Source organism: Pinus tabuliformis, chromosome J (assembly GCF_031772625.1).
Source record: "Pinus tabuliformis cultivar Carrire ecotype Pingquan chromosome J, CPIR1, whole genome shotgun sequence".
Taxonomy (NCBI): Eukaryota; Viridiplantae; Streptophyta; class Pinopsida; order Pinales; family Pinaceae; genus Pinus; species Pinus tabuliformis.
Genome location: NC_142295.1, coordinates 500262785 through 500284617, shown reverse-complemented (window position 1 = coordinate 500284617; position 21833 = coordinate 500262785). Strand labels below are relative to the sequence as shown.

Genomic DNA, 21833 nt, shown 5'->3' with positions numbered 1-21833 from the left:
CGGTGTTAGATGCATCTGTGAAGATATGAAATGGTAGGCTCCAATTAGGCCCTCTCAAGACTGGTGCGGTTGATAACTTCTTTTTGAGTTGTTCGAATGCTTGTTGACAGTTCTCATTCCAGTTGAAAAGTACATCTTTGGTTAGAAGTTTAAACAAAGGTAAAGCTATTTTACTAAAATGTTCAATAAATCTTCTGTAATAGCTTGCATACCCAAGGAAACTTCTTACCTCTCTCTGATTCTGTGGAATTGGAAAATCAGCAATGATCTGGATATTTGCTGGGTCAACCTTGATGCCTTGAAAAGAAATATAGTGGCCTAACACTATCCCTTCGTTTAACATCATAAAGCACTTTTCATTACTGAGGGACAGATTAGCTTCAATACATCTTTTCAAAACTCTCTCAAGGTTTTCTAATGCATGTTCAAATGAATTGCCATATACTGAAAAATCATCCATGTAAACTTCAACACAATCATGAATTAAATCAGCGAAAATAGCTAACACAGCTCTCTGAAATGTAGCTGGAGCATTGCAAAGTCCAAATGGCAAAACATTGTAAGCATAAGTGCCCCAAGGACAGGTGAATGTGGTTTTGTCCTGGTCTTCGGAGGCTCTCCTGATCTGGTTGTAGCCACTGAAACCATCAAGAAAAGAAAATGATGATTTGCCAGCTACGGTGTCTAACGCTTGGTCAATAAATGGTAGTGGGAAATAATATTTGAGCGTTGCTTTGTTCAGCTGTCTGTAATCAACACAAATGCGCCACTTACCATTTTTCTTGGGCACTATAACCAATGGGGATACCCACTGACTGTCAGAAATAGGATATATAAAATTAACTCTCAAAAGTTTTTGCAATTCTTCTCTGACAATATCTTGGAGCATGGGGTTCATTCTTCTCTGTGGTTGCCTCACTGGTTTAATGGTGCTATCTGTATAGATATGGTGAGTGCATGTGTCGGGGTGAATCCCATGCATATCGGTGTAGTCCTAAGCAAAGGCTTTTTGGTATTTTCTCAAGAGTCGAATCAATTTCTCTTGCTGAGATGAGTCTAGGTGATTGCCTATGTTCAGAGTTTTCCCTGGACTAATCTCTATGATCTGACTCTGTGTGTTGGTGATGGATTGAACTGGAAAAATGTCATGAAATGTGGTTTGCAAAGATTGAATGGTGCATGTTTCCTGAAAGTTTTGGGCCAAAAGTACATCTGCAGCATGATATTGTTCATTTCTCAAATTTTCGGACATATCAGGTTGAGAAAGGAATAATTCTACCAAATCATTATTGTCTTGTTCTTGGAAATCATAGATTTGGTCAATGCTAAAAACAGATTGTACTTCTTCTTTATCATTAAATTTATCATCAAGCCACAAATTGTGTGTTACTGCTGGTGATTGTGCCGATGGATAAAGGGTGAGTTGTTTTCTTTCGGTCCCTCTTGAAATGATCATGTTGCCCGATCGACATCCTATGAATGCATCAGCAGTCGCTAACCATGGTCTACCAAGGATGATAGGGTGCCCTCCTAAATTGGATTTGGGTTGAAGAACTAAGAAATCCACTGGATACTCCCAAGAGTCCAATGAGACAATTATGTCCTCCAAAATCCCTTCAGGAATCACTTTAGACCTATCAGCTAGTTCTAGAACAATCGTTGTATGTTGCAAATTTATGAGCTGGAGTGTTCTCATGGTTTCAAGAGTCATGAAATTGATTGCGGCCCCAAGATCTATCAAAGTGTTTGGAATTTGTATGTTGTTAATGATGGTGGTCACTTTGGGAATGCCAGGATCAACATACTTTTCCATGGAGATGGTATTGGTCATAAGGCCTGCTAAATGTCCTACGACATGAATGGTTTGAGGATCAATCCTTTTTCTAGCAGGCTTCTTGAGACATATGTCTTTGATGGCCTTAGTATAGATGGTAATGTCTTTTATAGCTTGCAGCAGTGGAATTTTTATGTAGACATTCTTGAGTTCATCTAAGACATCAAACTGTGGTATAGACAGTGGAGGTTTTATTTGGACCAATCGGTCTGGAAAAGGTGGATGCAGTGGTTGCATCTGTTTATCTTTGGTATCATTGTTTTGTTTTCTTTGATTTGTCATTTCATTTTCATTTTCTGTGTTTTCTTCTTGCTTATCTGTTATTGGAGAATCTTTGTGGAGTACCCTACCAGACCTCAAGTTAATATTTTGCAAAGGCAGTGTGGAATATGAGGTTCCCTCTTCTACATTGTAGGCTGGCCTCTCTGCTCTATTATTTGGATTTGGGACAGTTTGAGCAGGAATTTGAGTGGGTCTGGGAGGTTGTGAGTTAGCTGGAAATTGCAGTTGTGGTGGATTTATTGGTGGAGGAGTAGGCAGTGCTTGTTGAGGAGGTTGGGGCTGATAAACAACTTGCTGAGGATACTGCTGATATGGTTGAGAATGTGATGAATACGGCTGTTGGTATTGTTGATATGGTTGTGAGTATGGTGGGTATGATTGAGGATATGTATGATAAGATTGAGAGTACTGTTGAGATGGTCTCCATTGGTGTTGTGGTTGGTTTTGGTGCTGCCATGGCATGGGTACATTCCATGAGTTTTGTGCATACATTTGATCATTTATAGGAAATTGCAAATTTTGATTTGGAAACATACATTGAGGTGCTGGCCTTGGCTGCCATGGTCACTTTGTGCCCATGTAATACACGTTTTCCATCTCTGTATTGGCTGCCATATTACAGTTCTGCAAAACCTTAAATTTAGGACAATTAAACATATCATGATGTTCAGTACAGAAAGCACAAACTTGGATGTTTTCTAGAGGGCAGTATTTTAATGCATGTTTCTTCCGGCATTTTGGGCAGAAGATAGCCATTATCTGATCTTCATCTTCTTGTTTCTTCTTAGCTTTTAAAGTGTCAATTTGGTTCCCTAGGGTGCTTAACAGATCTGTTTTAAACTCTTCTAAAAGATTCCCTATTTCGGCCCTTTTGACACTTGCAGAGGTAGATTTTGTGACTTTGGATGATAGGGTTCTCTTTCCCATTTTAGCTTTACTCCTTGAATACTTTTCACACAACTCGACGATTTCTTCAAAGGTAAGGCAGAAATGTCACCTTTTCCCATCAAGTTAAGATCATCCATGTATTCCTCTCAGATACCTTTCAAGAATATTGTGCGGATCAGATCAAGAGGCATAGTTCAGTGTTTAGATTTTTGTAAGTTGTAGACAAACCGTTCTAAATATTCCTCTAAGGTTTCATCCTCTTGCTGGCTCATTCTAAAGATATGATCTTTAGAATCTTTGGATCTGCAATAAGGCTGATATTTACTTAGAAATATTATCCTCATGCCATCCCAATCAACTATAGCATGCTCACCAAGCCTCATGAACCATCTTAAGGCTGATGCCTTTAATGTCGCTGGGAATAGTCTAAGCCTATGAGCATCCTCTGTATAGCCATATGTTCGACATACAATGTCAAACTCAAACAAGAATGAGTCTGGATCTTCTGAAGCCATACCATAGAAGTTTGGTAGCACGGATAGGGGTATGTTTTTCATTTTGATCTCATCATCTTCCCGTGGTTCATGTATAGGAAACTTAAAAGTTGACTCCTCTTCATCTCCCTGTCCTTGATGTGGTACTGATCCAGCTCCTTCCTCAGCCATTCTAATAGGTCTCTCTGTGTCAGTGTCACTTGTTTGATAGAGGATATTAAAGAAAGATTGTTCGGTCACTGTGCTACTTTCTCCTTGTGTGAAAGATCTAGGAAAGTGCTTCTTCTGCGATTTATGTGTGAATAAAGTTTGCCTTTCAATGAGGGTAAGTCTCTGTCCTGACTTTTGTTTTTCTTCTAATGCTTGGATGACTTCCTCAGCTGGTGTTGTATTCCCTAGAGAGTCTGCTCCTGATGATGATGGGTTAGCTTTTATATGGTGGGGGGTTTTTACAAATCTACCCTAACTGTCTCTAAATCTAGGCATAAATGAACATGATTTCTAACTGTGTTTTTGTTTATTTTTGTGTATTAATTTTTTTTTTTTTTGAATCCTTTAAGTACGCCTCCCCGGCAACGGCGCCAAAATGTAGTGTTCTATCTATGGTACTATACTAGACCATATTTATTATCGACCAGGATGCGTAAGCTTAGAGGCATGCGTCTAAAGTATATAGACATAAAGGATTATTAGCTAAGTGGTTATGATGTAGGTCACAGAACTTCTTTACGGAAGATTGGGGTATGTTACCTATCATCCAAACACTTAGGTCACTCTGCTAATATACCTGATTACAACACTGTCATTAAATTCATTTACCAAATTAAACACTGTGTATCACTGCAAACCAAGATTTCAATCTCCTTACAGAGACATTATACATAAAACCCTTGTTTAGCAAATACTCAGCATTCACTAATATTCATACAAGATAAAAATATACAGAGATCATAAACAGATTTTGAAATGAAAACAAAGTTCATGACATTGCTTTAAAAGACAACAAAGGGATCGAATCCCTTACAGGATACGATTCACGATCTCAGTGATGGACTGTTCAAGCATTATCACAAACACAAACCATATGCATTCGATTGAAATCAACAACCAATCTTAACTATTGAAATCGGAAACCAATCTTAATTACTGTGCATGTCATGTAATACCCTAAGTTGCGAATAAAAAGGAAATGACAGTATACCAGTTTAACGCAGGGCCCGTCCGCGTTCCAGAGGTATACTGGACTGTGTTCAACCGGTTATCAAATCAACGCAACAAGACAAGGATCGTGACTGTAACTGTGTTCTTGATATTAAGTTCAAACTCTGTTTCAAATGATACAACGATTACCCCTACATTGATTACACAGGACTGTATTTACATATGTTTTTTTACAACCCTTACATTTCGAAAACGAATGTACATTCATGATATGGCTGTTGCCGCTTTTACCATGTCGAGATTTTTAAAATGTTTCCATCCTAAACTGATTTCAAAAAGGAACAAAAACTAAATCAATTTAGAATGCTCTGTTGTTGTTGCCTTTGTCGCCAGTATGCCATACTTTGACCTGTGTTGACCGCGCATGTAGGAGGGTCGATTCTGCTGTAGGATAGGTATTCATCCATGCTTGGACATTCTACTTTTCATCCCTACCTTTCGCTCTAGCCTAGCTGTTGTGCCATATGTCAAACAATGAGCCAATTACAAGATTTTGGAACTTTTTGTAACCATTTTACCAAAAACTTCTAATTCTTTAACATAAAACTACTAAATCAATTTCAATGCATTTTAATAACTATAGGACTATTAACTAATCAATTTTCAAGGAATCTAAGAGATATATGATGAAAAGAAGTAGGCAAACGATATGTTTTAGGAGGAAAAAGGAGGTCATGGGATGGTACCAACATGGACCGTTAACAGGTATGAGAGAAACCACCAATAATGAAAATGGCTCTCAAGGTACAACAATGCATTCCATGAATGTGATAATGAAGTTGAGGTCAAACACTCACGGAATCACCTGATCGAAAATCAATAATGAAGACCTATCGACGGATGTGAAGAACTTGTCAATAAGGCATGCAAGCTCTAAGGTACTGAAACAGAGTTTGTAAGTCATCTTCTTGGATAATGAGTTGAAGTCGACAGGAAGTGATCAGTCAAAGGAGAGTCATAATGATTCTCTCATCATCCACATGAAACAATGAATAAAGTGGAATAATTTTCAATGGTGTATAGGTAAATAATTGTAGATTGGACTTCTCTTGAACATATTGGCGACACGACTCCAGAGTGTGGTAGCATTAGACTCAACATAGGACCAAGGGTCATAATGACAAGGTCGAATATTCAAATGAGAGGCAAAATGGATCACCCAAACCTGGAAGGACAAGTGACTAAGTTAGGATATCTCAAACCCGACACGAGAAATAGATGAGTGTCATGTTTAAGAGTGACATGCTGCCTATACAAATGATGTTTCATCTTGATTTCACCCCCCCACTATTTCTAGCGAGTACCTCTTTATTTTTACACAAGCTTGAAGAGGATACCATATGCTTGTCGTATAAGTTCATCTTGCGGATGAATCCATCACAGTAATTTTTACAAGTCATAGGAAGGAGAAACTTGGGCTCGTCATGGTGACAAGTCTTTCGTCGTAGAGTTTTAACGAGTTCAACATAAGAATAAATCAGTGTCTTTTCCATATTTAGAGAGTTTGAAAAAGAGACGACTAAATAAAACTCCATCATGTCCCTTTTCGTAATTTGTCTCTCGAACCTGAAAAGCTAAAAAAGAATACCCGTTAGAACCTCTTGACCATGTCGATCAAGGTGTACCTTTTTGGTAAATAATCAATCTCGGCCCAAAAAAGGGGTAAACGTATACTAAGGTGACATCGATTCATTTACTTTAACGAGTTCAAAATGACAAGTACTCGACAATCTTTTCAATGTTTGAGAATCAGAAAAGAGCTCAAAGATGACTCCACCTCGAAGAGTGAGTGGTATAAAAGGATATAAACTAGTTACGGCAATGATGGAACTGCTCAAAACATGTAATGGTCAAGAGGCTAGCTAATAAGACCACTCATCACAGATGTTCTTCAGGCAAGGGTAAAACAACCAAGTGAAAATATATGATCAGCCAAAGAGATGGTGACGATGGAATGGAAAAACCAAGGCTCATCTAGCAAAAATCTACTAACAAAATGACAATCATGAGAGGTGAAAAGGGAAATGGTTTCATTTTTTCACAAGCTTGAAACATGAGAAAAAACTATGCTTGGATTTGGTTTCATTTTTACACAAGCTTGAAACAAAGATAAACTATTCTTGGAAAAATGTTGCATGCCCCATAATAATGATTCCATTCGAGGTACATGCCCCCAAGCTTCATTTCATTCACCTAAGTGGATGGAAAGAAGGTTCACTTGCGAGATCAAGTGAAAGAATCGATTGGGATTTTATGGGATCGAATTAAAGACTCGAATTGGAAGGGGATTTGTTTCATTTTTTAACAAGCTTGACACAAGAAAAGAACCATGCTCATGAGGCCTATTTCATCTTTTAATGAGGTTTACATAGTAAAAGAACTATCCTCATAACCCTTGTTTCATTTTTTAACAAGCTTGACACAAGACAAGGAACATTGCTCCATATCCCTTTTATCATAAACTAAAAGAGTCCATGGTTTCCAATGGGTTCCCATCAGATGGGAGAACAACACTCTAGAAGGGATACATGTCCAGGGATCCACTGGAAAAATCGTTGCTCCAATGCCTCCAATACATGGTGTACTATATCACCTACTAGATCATCAGTAGATGTGGGCATGGAACAAGTGGCCACGTAATTAACCTATGGAAGGGGTGATATTTCTTGCTTATGAGAACCATTTAGAGATGATGGTTGATTGGGAGTTCATTTAGGACCAATGAATGTAAGTTGATCAATGATCAAAATGCTTCCTTCATGCGAGAAACACATCACTTGAAATAGATAAGAGACAAGAGATCCCATGACATAAACATAGTCACGGCCAAGGAGTAGATTAAAATCCAAGATGGCTTGGACAACCATCACGTCTATATAGACAGTCTTTCTTCCCAAAGTAGTAGGTAACTTAGGAAGGATCCCTAACGGTTGAATCTTTCCTCTGTTAAAAGCTAACAAATTCTAGGTGACGGGGACAAGCTGAGGAGAACCTAAATCTTTCCAAGTAGTTGAGGACATAATACTAACAGATGCACACTCATCTCTGAGTGTGCTAGGTATGTCCATATTGTAAGCTTGTACTCTAATACAAAAAGCCACATAAGATGAAAGATGATATCCTGCGATTTGACTCCAATCAAAAGAAGTGACAAAACTACTCAAAAGGGTTGTTGTAAGAATGTGAGAGCTACCCTCTTGCTCCATGGGAACATGAGAAATACTCTCTCATGCACCTTGGGAACAGGAGGTTTTCCCTCAAGTTCATTCGAAACTAAAGAAACCAAAAGAACCTGAGTAGTATGAGGCTCACTCTCTACTGAAAAGGTATGGTTAACTAAAGGTGGAGTCAAGTCTACCATTTTCTCAACCAATGATTGGTCGAGAACGGACTCATAAGACTCACTTTTAGAGAGAATGGGGTTTACCAAATATGACTTATGATCAATCACTGGATCAACTAATGAAGGACCAGGGGAAATATTTCTATACCGAGTTTGAAGACAAGGTTGAGAAGCTATAAGGTTTTCCAACTCTTTGGAAGCTTCATCCATTAAAGGACAAGGGTGAATGGGGTGACTACCTTCACACAACTTACAGGGAAATTTGACTTTTCCCCTTTTTCCTGTGGGATTTACTAGTTGAAGTTTTATCATTAGCATGATCGCCAAAGGTTGATGACAAAGGTCGATGTGAACCTATATACCACCCTTCTAAGACCTTGGGAATACCAGGACATGTCTGAAGAAGGTGGTCACCCTTAAATAACATGCAAGGTAATTTTACTTTCTGGGGCTGGTTGGAAGATTTTCCTTCATTAGTTGCATCGGTAGCAATAGTTGTTTGATTGCCCCCTTTCTTATTTTGCTTCTTCTTCTTCGGCCTCTTCTTCTTCTTCTTGTTAACTTCCTGGTTACTAGAATCCAGACTTTCACCAGGCAAAGAGGAATAATGAGGTGAAGAAATAGATGAAGAAGGTGAGGGGTCAACTTTAGGATCAACATGAGGTTGATGTTTTTCAGGTGGAGGAGAACTCAGTTGAAAAGAAGTTTCGACACTTGAAATAACCAAGGTCAAAAACAACCAAACTATAAGACCAATGGTAAATCTAGGAAGGGACAATGTTCCCATATAGGGAGAACCAGTATTTCCAAAAGAAGGAAAAGGACTAGGATTCCCATCGGAGGGGTTTCCTTGACTGGTAGACCCACAAAATGTTTTCATTGGTATCAACCTAACATCTACTGAGTATTTCCATAGGAAGGATGTTGTTCCATGGTCAATTAATTTTAGAATTTGAAACAAAGAATTTGTCTTTTCATGTTTTAAGAGTCGAGAAAAGGACGAAAAGGTGACTCTAGTTGCTTTCGTTGGTTTAGCGAGCTTGAAAGGACAAGTGCTCGATGATATTTTCAAATTTAATGAGTTAGAAAAGATCAAAATGACTACTTAGGTGAATATAGGTAAAAGGAGTACCAAGTAATTGTGAACTTCAATATACACCTTAGAAAATAAATTTACCATGGATTTGACATACGTGTAGGAAATCTCTCCAAATGTTGTTTTTAGTGTATCACGTTTATAGGGCGGCAGACTCGGCTTCCTGTGGATAAAGGTTTGCAACCTGTGGGGATATCCCTTTATATACGCGATGGTATGGGGAGCACAAGTCCGTGCTAGCATTGTCTAATGTCAAAGCAAATGACAGCTACTAAGTTTTAAAGACATCGGAACATGTCTCTAGCCTGGACCACTAAATATGAACGTTAATGTTTCATATGCTCCTTAGGTTGATTGAGAGATTTTAAAGTTAATCTTGGAATATGTTTCAATTTCAAGGCCTTAATGATGTTACTTGAACATCTAATATGCAACTATATGAGAAAAGTAAAAATTTCATTTCTATGAAAGCTAGACTAACGAAGGGAAGAAATTCCAATTAATAATACATCAAAAAAAATGTATCACGCAAAATGCCTTCCATTAACTTTCACTTTTGTCTTCCAAATGCAATGCCAAAAGTAAAAAATATTCACTTTTCACTATCCTAAATGCAACTTTTTGAAAGAAAAATGATTTTGACTTTACTAAGATGCATTTGTATGAATTATTCTTTTCTTTCCATTTTTAATGATTTGATGCACCTAATACGATTTTTAGCTTTCAATCACTGAAACATGTGATCTATTCTCAGTGATGAATCTAAAAAAATAACTTCTCAATGCAAATAATCTAATGCATTTTCACGAAAAGTAAATTTCAAAATACAAGCTAAAACAGATGAAAAACGATGTTTTGAATGATTTCTACAGAAAAAAAAAACACTGAATCAATCAACAAAACAAACATCTCAATGACACCAACAAGCAGAAAACGATGACCAATTGACCAAAAACCCTATAACTTAGTTAGATCAAATCCAATAAGACAAATTTTGCAAATTAATCAAGATAATCAATCAAAACATTGCCAAATCCAAGCATACAGGATGGGAAAAGACATTATGGGCCAAGACACACTAGATTCTTAGTAAGAAACCTCAAAAATTCTCACATTCAAGGATTATCGCTACTTTATATACACAAACCCGTGATTATCACTACTTTGCATAGGCAATTCCGTGATGGCATCACTACTTTGTATAGCAAAAGTAGTGATGATTTTAGCATGACCAAAAAATGAAGAATTTTTTTTTGTTCGCAACTGTAAAGGTAAAAATCGCGATCACCAGGATGCCATCATGACTATAAAGGCTAAACCCACGATGGGTGAGGAATATGGCCAAAAACTAAAAATATTCCAAGAAACAATCCAGACTTAGCACTCTAAAGAAGCAATTAGTGATGGTATAAACCCAGACTGATGCAGACAAGCTGAAAAATCGACGGATGGTCAAACTAGCGAAAATATCAGGGTCAGGATTGGATGGAAATGACCATAGGGTCCCCAGTGGAGTCAGAATTTTGTTGACAATGTTAATCCTCTTTGTGGACAAAAATAATCCCTCTAGCCCAATGAGTGGGTCTAGTAACTGAAGTGACAATTAACTAGACATCTTCCTATACTATAATTGAAAAGTAGAACGAGAGAGATAACCTACCTCGTTCTGATGCTATTCTGATTTCCTTTGTTGAGATTCTCGAACTGCTTGTGTCATGGACTTGTTCCTACTTCTCTCTGTGGTTATGTTCTTGTAAAAGTAATCAAGAGATAACAAAGTGTGCCAAAACAAATAGAAAATCCAATAATAACCTACTTACCGGATCAAGGGATGCCAGGCTAATACATACATGAAAATATATATATTGGGAAGATGAACCAACAGTTGTATATTATTTAATGAATAAATGGAAGCTTACAACCATAGCCCTGATGTTGAAAGGCTCTCCTTGAGTGGTAATCCAAGTCCAAGCCAAGAAACTCTCCAAAAACTCCTCCAAGACTAATGAATAGCCTCTAAGCACAAGCTCAACATAGGGGTGCAAATGGACAGAGACCAACCATTCGGGAATGGGAGAGGAGGAAATTTATAGGCTAGGAGAGGTAGTTAGGACTCCTCCAAAGATAGTATTAGGCCCACATCTCAAGGAAGTAGCTCATAGGGATAAGACAAAGAGGTCAAGTTAGGAGGATTCGACCTAATCTATGCAAAACCACCTCGAGCTCATCACTCTGGAAGCTTCTAGATCATGAAGCTTCTCATCCTCTTTGGGAAAATTACCTTTTTGGGATCATCGTGGGTATGAAAAGGAGTAGAGTGATGCCATCATGGGTCAAACATGGTGGAACAGGTTACCATCATGGTTTTGAGCTTGATAAGAGTGATGACCCTAATTTTAGGGTTTTAAGAGCTATTTCTTCAGGGAAAGCTCAAGATATTTTCCAAGCAAAGTTAAAGAAGGGATCTGAACTGTATACATGGATGAGTATACTGTATAATGATCATGTTTTGGTCACTTCAAGGTATGTCACAGGGATGTGTAGGAGGCGTGAAAAAATACCGTGTAACACTCGTTAGCCAATGCATCTCCTTCCTAACATGAAGATTTGTCTTCATACAATCTCTCCCATATGGTTGCACCTCCAATGGTCTACATGCAACTCAAGATGCGTCCATATGCTCCTCCTGAGACCATGCATGCCTCCGTTTTGGTGGGAGTCTCTTGTTGGTCCTTTTTCCTCCAAAATTTGATGGGTTGAACTTTGAGATATGCATCACCTTCTTTCTTCTTGTGTGGTTGAACTTGCATGACTTTATCCCATTGACTAGATTTCCTATAACAAATGGGAAACTTGTAATCTTTTTCCTTTGACCAATGTTGTCACACACATAGCACGTTATGTGACCAAGAAATAAAGGAATATACCCACATCTTTTGTTGATCTATTTTCTACTCCTTGAATATGCCCCGCATTTAATAGACCTATGGGCACAATAATTGCACGATAAATAGTAACCATAAAAAGGACTATTATACCTCACTATTGATGATCTTACTTGCATGCTTGCTTGATAATGCTTCTCCTTTGGCTGCTCCTTTTGTTGAGAGTACTTCATCTCTTTCCTTCTACAATATGTTGCAATATGTTTGGTTTTTTTACAATTAAAACATATAACATATCCCAAGGGTAAGAATTGCCTTATTGAAGAATAAATTTTCCTTGGCATGTTCTTTTCTCCTTTCTTGGTTGTTGGTTTTGCTAATGTTTCTCTTCTTTCATGGTGTTATTGATATTTTTATATTTTCTTGTAGATTCTTTTACACTTTATCTTCTCCTTTTTAATTCTTATTTTGAATAATTTGCTTCATCTCTTAGTGCTTCACATTTTTGTTTGATCTACTTCATCTCATTTCTCACGTCCTCTTAAGTTCTCCTTGCCTCCTATAGTAAGGTTTTCAAATCCGAAATTTATTTCTTGAAATTCTTCTCTCTCTCCTCAAGTATTTGAAGTAGCTTTTTTAAATAAATTTTTTTTAATTTTTTTTTTTTTTTTTCTGAAGAGAGATCTTCTATGATTTCCAATGTTGAGATAATCTTGGCTTGATCTTCTATCGATCCTTTATTTTCTCCACCATTGCTACTAACTTCTTTTCCATACAATGCATGTAGCTTCTCCTAGATCTACTTTGTAATCCTGAATCCATAATTTTCTCGATGTCCTAATCATGAAGATTACAATAAATTAAACATTGGGCATGTGCATTCCATTATTGATGTTGTTTTTAAGGGTATTTACTACCATAACCATTTGTCACAATTTTCAGAACTTCAAATCTGCCAGCATATTGTTATAACCCTATTTGCAAATCTATCATAGTGAGAGAGACCTAAGTTCAACTTACCTCAGTTGTTGCCTAGAATGCATCCCATTTCACCTTTTTTTTTACTTATGTGAGATTTATCCCATGATAAAATGGTGGAATTACATGATTGAGTTATTTCTCATAATTATTTTTCCAAAATATTATAATTATGATATAATAATTATTTCATAATTGAGATAATTGAGAAAAAAACATAATTGTGAAAAAAAATTCCAGAATTTGTCATTCCCAGTGAGATCAACTTGACCCACTTATATGTGTTGGCTAGGGGTCCATTATTATATAACTTTATTAACTTATCAAGCCCGTAGTTGTCTATATACATTCGTGTGAAGGATAGAATGAGCCTATATAATCTTACCAAGAGGTAAGGGGCTTTGATCAAGCATCTAAACGATAGCGCGAGGGCTCTGTTGTATTGGGAGAAGGAGGTTATAATATAAACTTGAGGAGGGGATATCATTTGTTGAACGTATATTTGTACCATTTTGTTTATAATTAATGAAATTACATGTTTCCTTTCCTGTAAATCTATGCTTATGGTTGATTTTACATGTTAATGTTTATTTGAGCTAAAGGTCTTCTGCATAAGGTTATTTGTGGTCTTTGTTTGGATATTATTGTGTGTAGGTAGTAGATCTATTACAAGAGGCAAGATCTCTTGTTTGGACAGAAGAATTTTGGCAACGAACCCAACACTCTTCACCAATCTATGAGGGTTGCAATGTGAGCTCAAACCCTTAGTGTAGGGGCTACATGCGTGATTGAATGCTTGACCATATGGATTGGCATTTATATACGTAATTGAACTAGTCATCAATTTTCTTGTCTAGTAACCTTGCTATGGCCATAAGGTTGTGGAGCAATAGCTCCTTGTGCATAATTTATCACAACATAACTGGTGCTTTCAATGAGATATTTTATCTTTTCCCCTCTTTGTTTTGATATTTCTTCTCTTTCGCTTTGGATTTGGTTTTTGTGGTCTTCCATTGAGTTCTCTATGGTTGTATGGATTCATTTCGATATCCAATAGTTTTATTTTCTTCAGATCTAAGCCAATATTAGATCTGATTTTTTTTATTATTTATTTATTTTTTTATATGAGAGAATAATATATTTGGGAATTTAAATAAAAGTACGAACTTATTTGTACAGAATTTGAGCTAGATTTCTCTCAAAATTCCATCCAAAAACAAGAAAAATAAGCATTGAATTCCTAGTTGAATTCCTTCCCTAGTTGCATGCACAGGTCAAGTTACGGTGCAGCTGGAACCTTCCTCCTGAAATTTCTCAATGTCATCAGTGCAATTGCAACCACTCTGAGAAAGGCTCATCTGTGCAACCAACGCTGCAATCCTAAAACCCTTAATTCTCCTTCAAAAGCTCTTTGTCTTAGATATGATTTGATTTTATCATTTTGTCAAGATTTCATATATGTTGCAGAACTAAACCATGGTGGTCTGTTGAATTAGATTTATGTATTGTTCTCTTGAAAGGGTTTATTGCTTCATCGATTGGATTTTAATTCCTCCTCTCCTCTCTAGTTTGATTTTGGTTTCTTGGATCTTTTGTCACTTGTATTATTAGTTGTTGGACATATTAGATATGAACCCACTTTGCTTAGTTTGTTTTGGATCCTTCTTTTCCTTTCTCTCTAGGGTTTTCCTTGGAGGTTTCATGTGCTTTGGTTTCCGTTGTTGTCCTCATCCTTGGATCTCATTTCTTAGATCTGATTGGTTAATTAAGTAACAACTAGATTTTCTTTTAATTTTAGTTTTGCAACCATATCTAGCTTTGTTTGGCCTTTTCCACTTTTTCTTGAGTGATTTCATTCTTAATTGCTTGCTTTTGATTGAAAGTGGTGTTTTTTTGTTTTGGTTGTGCAAGTTGTCACCTAAAATTTTTACTTGGGTGTGTTTGATCTATTTGTTATTTCATATTCTTGTTATCACTCCCACTTGATATTTTCTAGGCCTTCCTTCCTCTGGTGTTCAGTTTTTTCCATTATAGAACATTGACCCATCTTGAGACATTGTGCTTCAACCCTAGCTTGTTGACATTTCTTTCTAATCTTTTCACTTTTTGGCTTTCTTGTTGTTTTCTTGAGAATGTTTTCTTGGCTTTGGATTCCTATCTCTTATGCTTTTTGAGTGCATTTTGTTTTAGAATGGGGACCTTTTTGGCCTCTTCTCGGCATCTCATTTCTTGATTTGTTTTTTGGGTCTACATTTTTGCGCATTTGGGGATTGAATTTAGTCACTAGTGAGAGGTGCATTTGGTAATCATTTGAGTGTTTGGAAAGATTCTCACCCTCCTATAGTTAGCATTCATCAAATTAAAAAATAATTTTTCATATAGATGAATTACGATGTCACTAACAATAGTTTATCATCCCATCTAATTTTAATGCCGCAACTCAACTACGTAAACAACAACCATTAAGATCAACGCATTAATAAAACTCACTAGAATCGTATTTTCTTTTCAATGGTAGTACACCAACATTAGCTTAGGCTATGGTTTTCGAGATAGGTGTGTGAGTAAACTTCTCCAAAACCAAAAAACCAACTTAGTAGCCTACAATAGGGAGTTAAATCCACTTGTAGTAGTGCATTCTAGGAAGTGATTCTAACACAAGGGTCAATCATGAGGTCACACTTGGGATGAGAGATGTGACACACCCCATTTCACTTTATTTCGAGTGGCTTGGATTGCGGAATTTGCACGTATTACAAATGGTGTTATTAGAATTTTTCTATAGCACTTGGGGACCACTTGGGAGGAAAATCTCAAGGGTGTTTTAGACTTTTCTATCCTTCCCTTCCGTTTAAGTTTGGCTGACAACCATCCCCTCCAGATTTTAGTGGTGACATTAGTGGCCATTCTTTTAGGTCTCATAGATAAGTGCAGGGTCGGGCTCATCTTCTCTGTACCTAGGATGGATATTAGTCATACCCTCTCAGTGCTCTCAGGGGTGATCCATGGCTAATAAGGGCACTTGGACTGAGTTTGCAGCTAAAAGGGTTGGGAAGCAAGTCACTAGTATAACTATCTGATCACCAAATTCTTTGTCTTTGGTTTGCATGTGACTACATTTTTAGGACTTTTCTTGTGTGTGGTATTTGTTCTGAGTCAATAGTTTTCCCTTAAGGATGTTTGTACTGAATTTATTTGGTTTATATACATTTATTCACCCTGGATGAGCCCATTCATCGCCAGTCATGTCGAATTCATGGTTTTTCTCCTGAACAAAGTAGAGTTGTCATTCCTTCTCAGAGAGTACTTGTTGATGTTCAAGACATAGATCAACCCATAGTTGTGGGTTTTATACCTGGTCCTCCTAGTAGTGATTTGATATCGACCGAAACATTGGTGGATGATTTTATCACTCACGTCAATCCACCTTTGACTGATCCATTAGGACCATAAACCTAGATGGTTCTACACCTACTTACACTTACATTCCTCTTTTACCAATGGAGGAGGATATTTCCTCTTTACCCTCTACATCTACAATTTTTGCTGCTATGTCATCATTTCCACTGCTGAACGTGGTAGGACCTAAACCTCCATTGAAACCTCTCACTTGTTCTTGAAGCATTCCACTGGTCTCTTCTATGGCTCCTACAAATTTCCCTATTATTCTTTTGCCTACTTCTTCATCTACACTAGCTATTGTCATTAACCCTAGTGAGCTTATAGAATCATCGATTTTTACTCCTAGCTTTGGTCAACCTACTATTATTGTTACTCATATCGATATGGTAACCTCAAGAAATGTGTGGGGAGAATCGTCTATTTCTCCTAGCTTATCTGGGGGAAACCTTGCTTCTAATATCTCTCAAGTCTAGTACAGTCTGTTGTTTGGAGGGATGCCACCCTCTAGTACTTTTCCTTCAGCAACTACTTTACTTGGGGGAAACCATGTTATTAACACCATCACATCTACAAGTTAATCTCCTTATGTTGGTGTTACTGCACAAGGTGGCCCATCTTTTCCTATTGGGTACAACCCTGTTAACAACCATGCTTTTGGGGGTCCTTTTGTCTTTGGGGTCACTTACCAAACCCACTTAATCATGGAGGGGGCACATATGAACATCACTATAAGATCAAACTCCCTTGCAATATATAGCAAGGTGAGAATTTGACTCATGATTTCCCTCGAATGGATGAAATCCATCGACTTCTTGCACCACCACCTACTACTCAATAATCTGCTGCCTTGACTCATCCATTCCCTGCATAACCTCAACAACAAATTATTTACCAAGCTCCTCCACCTTTGCACGAGGTAAATGAGGGGCCCTATGTTCATCATGATAATAATTCATCCCTCCTTATGTGCCAAGAACATTTTAATGTGACTATGTGAGCCAAATCCTATGATCCTTTTCAGTCAAGTTCTTCTTCTAAGGACCCAACCACTCTAGTTGCTTTCACTGGATCTCTCACATTAGATAAGCATGTGGAGCCATTTTATCGCTCACCTAAGTGAGTCATTTTCATTACTAAACACACCCCATCTGCGTGGGTTACCCAACATATTAATATTTTTGAGGACTTAGCCCAAGCTCCCTATGCCATGTCTTCTTTGGAGGTTTTGTAAAGTTTCCATCAACAACATAAATCCTTTTTTTTTGCAATTTGTAGATTGGATCCCTCTGACTCAAATATTATCACATTTAATGTTGATAAGGTTTTTATTTGACTTTCACACCAAATTTACTTTTAGATTATTGTGCACATATTTCATGGGGATAGTGCTCGCACTTTGGAGGATGAAGACTCTTCTACTTGAGTCATTTCAACATCATGCTGGAAAGCTCACGGCTCTCCAGCGAGGGAAAATTTTAAGAACCACCCTAAATTTATATGTATAATAAATGGGCGAATCCCCATGATACATAGAAAAAATGGGAGGCGATTTTATCAATAATATAATATGTATATATAATTTTTTTGGAGAATCTCTCACCAGATTATATTATCTTGTAAATTCATGGCGAATCTTTCACTGAATTATAAAATCTTGTAAGATCTTGGCAAATATTTCACTGAATAATAAAACATTGTGAAGTATTGGCCAATGTTTTGTTAAAGTATGACACCATATATGATAATAGGAAAACATATTCATTAAATTGTAATATAATAACATACATGTTTGGAAAAAAGAAACATAATTTTCTCTTCCTACAAAAAATGTTGCAAGTTTCAGTGGTTGTGTTTGTCAAGGTTATTACTGTACACTCTTTCATATCCTTCTATTAGTTTTGATAATATTCCACAACAAAGTTATTTTATGTGTTGATCTTGACCACCAGTTCTGTCAAGGTAGGAGAGATTAATATTTTCTCTAACACTTTTGTCAACTTATGAGAGATTAACGTTTGTACAAATTTTGTTTTACTTTTCTCCCAACTTTTGTTTCTTTTAGTGTTTCCATCGCTACCTTGTTGATTCCATATCAAACCAATTTCTCAAATGCCAACCTAACTGTGACAAAGGACTTTCTCACTTCTACAAATTTGCAGCCTCACTATAAGGAGAAGTTGTTATATTTGTAGGGGCAATTTATAAACACTTTTGTTCACTCTCTAGGTAGTTTTCAAGCCATTGACCTTCAGGTAGTTCATCCTTCCATATGATATTTGGTCATTACACTATGTTCTTCAAGAAATAAATAAGTTATGAAAGTCATTCTACCCTGTCATGCAGTGTTTAATCGGTGGAATCCCATACCCAAAAACCTTACTTGTGGTCTTATGATGCAATCTTCTGTTTTGAGTCATTATGTTAAAATCCCTCCCCTTCAAGCAGGGTTTATGCAAGTAGTAAAATGAAATAGGTCCCCCTTACTTACCGACCTTCATTTCTCTTACCTGAATAGTTGTATCTTACCCAACCAAAAAATGGTTCCTACCTTGAATGATGGAGTTTAATAGAACAACAATAAAAGATTTATGTAAATCTGGTCCCCACCACCTGAATACCTTATGTCCTGGCATGAATGGAGGCATGCTAACGATTTCTTCATTAGTCTTCATAAAGATCATTTCAATTCATATTCATCATGGCTTCCGCTAACCACTCATATAGGGTCACCTGGTTCGGAAATGCAATTTTCTCATTAATTCTTCCCATCACTCGACCACCTTCAATCATATTCATTTCAACAATTTCATTTTGATTAGCATTTGTAAAATTTGTATGTGGTTTTTGTCATCAATAACTACTATTTTTTCTTGAATTGCTCCATCATATTCTTAAGTAGCATTGCCATGTTCATCATCATCACCTAATAGATGATAACATCCTTGAGGTAGACTCAACATGTTTATAACAAATTTTTCATCTTTATCACCAGGTATTTCAAAAACTTGGCTACAAGCCTCATCATTGGTAACAACATCATAATTGACTAGCCAAATTCCATTGCACCTACATTCCACATTAATATTAGAGGGTGTCAAGGTCCTTTCAATAGATATGCTAGCAATTTCAACTGTTTCAAACCTTTTTACCTCTCTCCATGGGTTCTTTGCCATCCAATTTATTCTCTCAAACCTTAAATAATATTTAAAAGGCCCAAACACACTTCTAGGGGTTGCAAATTATGAGTAATGTCTAATCATTTCCAAAACTATGTATTCCTATCGTGTTTACCTCTTTGGTTTGTAAAAATATGTTGTTGTGATGGCCATAAAAAATTAACATGTATATGTTTGTAAGATAGACACCTCCAGATAAAAAGTGACAAAATGTTATAGCCAAATCATAAACGATTATTTAGTCATCCATGCATTAGGATGTGCAACCATGGATATTCCTTGCTCACAATTCTTGACATGGTTCTTCATATTTTTATTTCCCTAAAACAAATATAACCTAGACATTGATAAACCAATTGTAATTGCACAACAAAATATAGTTATCCACGTTGTTGTTAGGAAACATTTTGGCACATTTCCACTCATTCTCTTGGCATTTATCCACATGCCACAATTTCTTCCAACTTGGGAAGGAAACTCGTCACAATTGCATATATATTTTTTAAACTGTATGAATGATCTTTGTATGCCTTGGATAGAGTATAATAGAACTTGGTCAGAATTGTAGGGTGTAAATCCATAGCTTTGTATCTATTTAGGATTTCAATTGTTCATAATGCCAGCTCTTGATATATTTCCTTAATTCCTGCACACCCTTATTTCCTCAAAATCCATCTTTGAATGGACTCAAAGTGGAGCAATGCTAGCCTTAAGTTGTATCAACTCTAGGTCATCACTAATTTCAAGTATCTCCTTACACCAATCAACTATTTCCTCCTTTTTTTCAATTAACACTATAATAACCCCTTTATTCTTCTTCCTTGCATGAGGTATTTAGCCAATAATGTATTGATGCTGGTGAGTTCCATGTTTTCTCACTGCAACTCTTATTAAGCATCCATTGAAGTCAACATCATAAATTTCCTTCAGCATGTACTCTTTAGTTCGACCTCTATTAACACTAATATTCTTGGTTAAACTTGCACCTTGCACTATAATTCATGAAGAAGAACCACCTTCAACATCTACATCATATGCTCTTCTGCTTTTATATCATTATTCTCTTCAAAACCTACTGGATTTAACTCCTCATTTGAGGAATATTTTTGTAGATGATCAACCCTTATCACTTGCATTCTTACCCTCACAAGAGAAACACTATTTCCTCGTGCATGACAGAAAAACATTAAACAAACAACTATTGTAGAATAATAGAGGTTGACGTAGTGCATAACAAACGAAAAACTTTAAGGTAAACATAGGTGACAAGAAACAAAACTTTAGAAGGAGAGAGTTTATGAAATAGTGTTGATCCCTAACTAAAGATTCATGGTAAGAGAAATGTTTGCAGTGACCTATAGAGCAGTATTGTAAATTGAGTTGAAGAAATGGTGCTTCCATTAATTATGGTTTAGATTTATAATGCTCCATTGGAAATCTTGATTGATGAGTCCCAAGAATAAATATACATTGTATGAAATTCCGACAGTGATCTTGAGAGCAGTATTATAAACTGAGTTGCCCCAATGGTGCTTCCATGAATTATAGATTAAATGTATAACATTCCATTGGAAAGTTGAGTGGAGAATGGTCATCGACATGGATTGAATATGAAGAATGATGATATATGTGTGTACGATTGATTTGATTATGATCTAGGGACTCTTAGTTTCTCCCAACCAATGTTGGTGCTTCTAAAGTGTTTAATGGCCCTGGTAGATTGATTTAATTAATGGTCATTTTGAATATAGTTGAATACGTTTCTACTTTGCATTATATATTACAAACTTAGTGGTGGGTCATGGAAAGCATTGAATGATAATCATTACCTATTCACGTCTGATCAAATGCACAAGGGGAAAGAAACATTGGGCTCTATATGGACTTGAGGTTATACATATTGGAACATCATTTACTACAGACATTCTCCAGCAATCAACCACTCTGTCAGATGTGATAGGTACTCTGTAGATCAAAACTGAACCTTGTTGGGCTAAACATTTGATGGTTCTTAATGTCTAAGGATTTGAAGTGTCTTTACGTTAGATCATTTAAATATGTGTTTGGACATGATGTTTTGTATGGCAGTGAACTAAGAGTCACTTTCTAGACAATTGTATAACTAGTGAGTTTATGGACTATTTTTAAACTTGTGATAATTCTTTGTTATTTTAATACCACTTTTATAATGTGTTATCAGTGTGTTGTGTTTTGATTTCTTATAGCTTTAGAGG

General features: G+C 36.6%; 1 pseudogene; it reads right to left on the bottom strand.

Annotated features, from left to right (window-relative positions):
• LOC149227974 (serine hydroxymethyltransferase 3, chloroplastic-like) overlaps nucleotides 1-21833 on the bottom strand; it is a 106959-nt pseudogene that overhangs the window by 14012 nt on the left and 71114 nt on the right.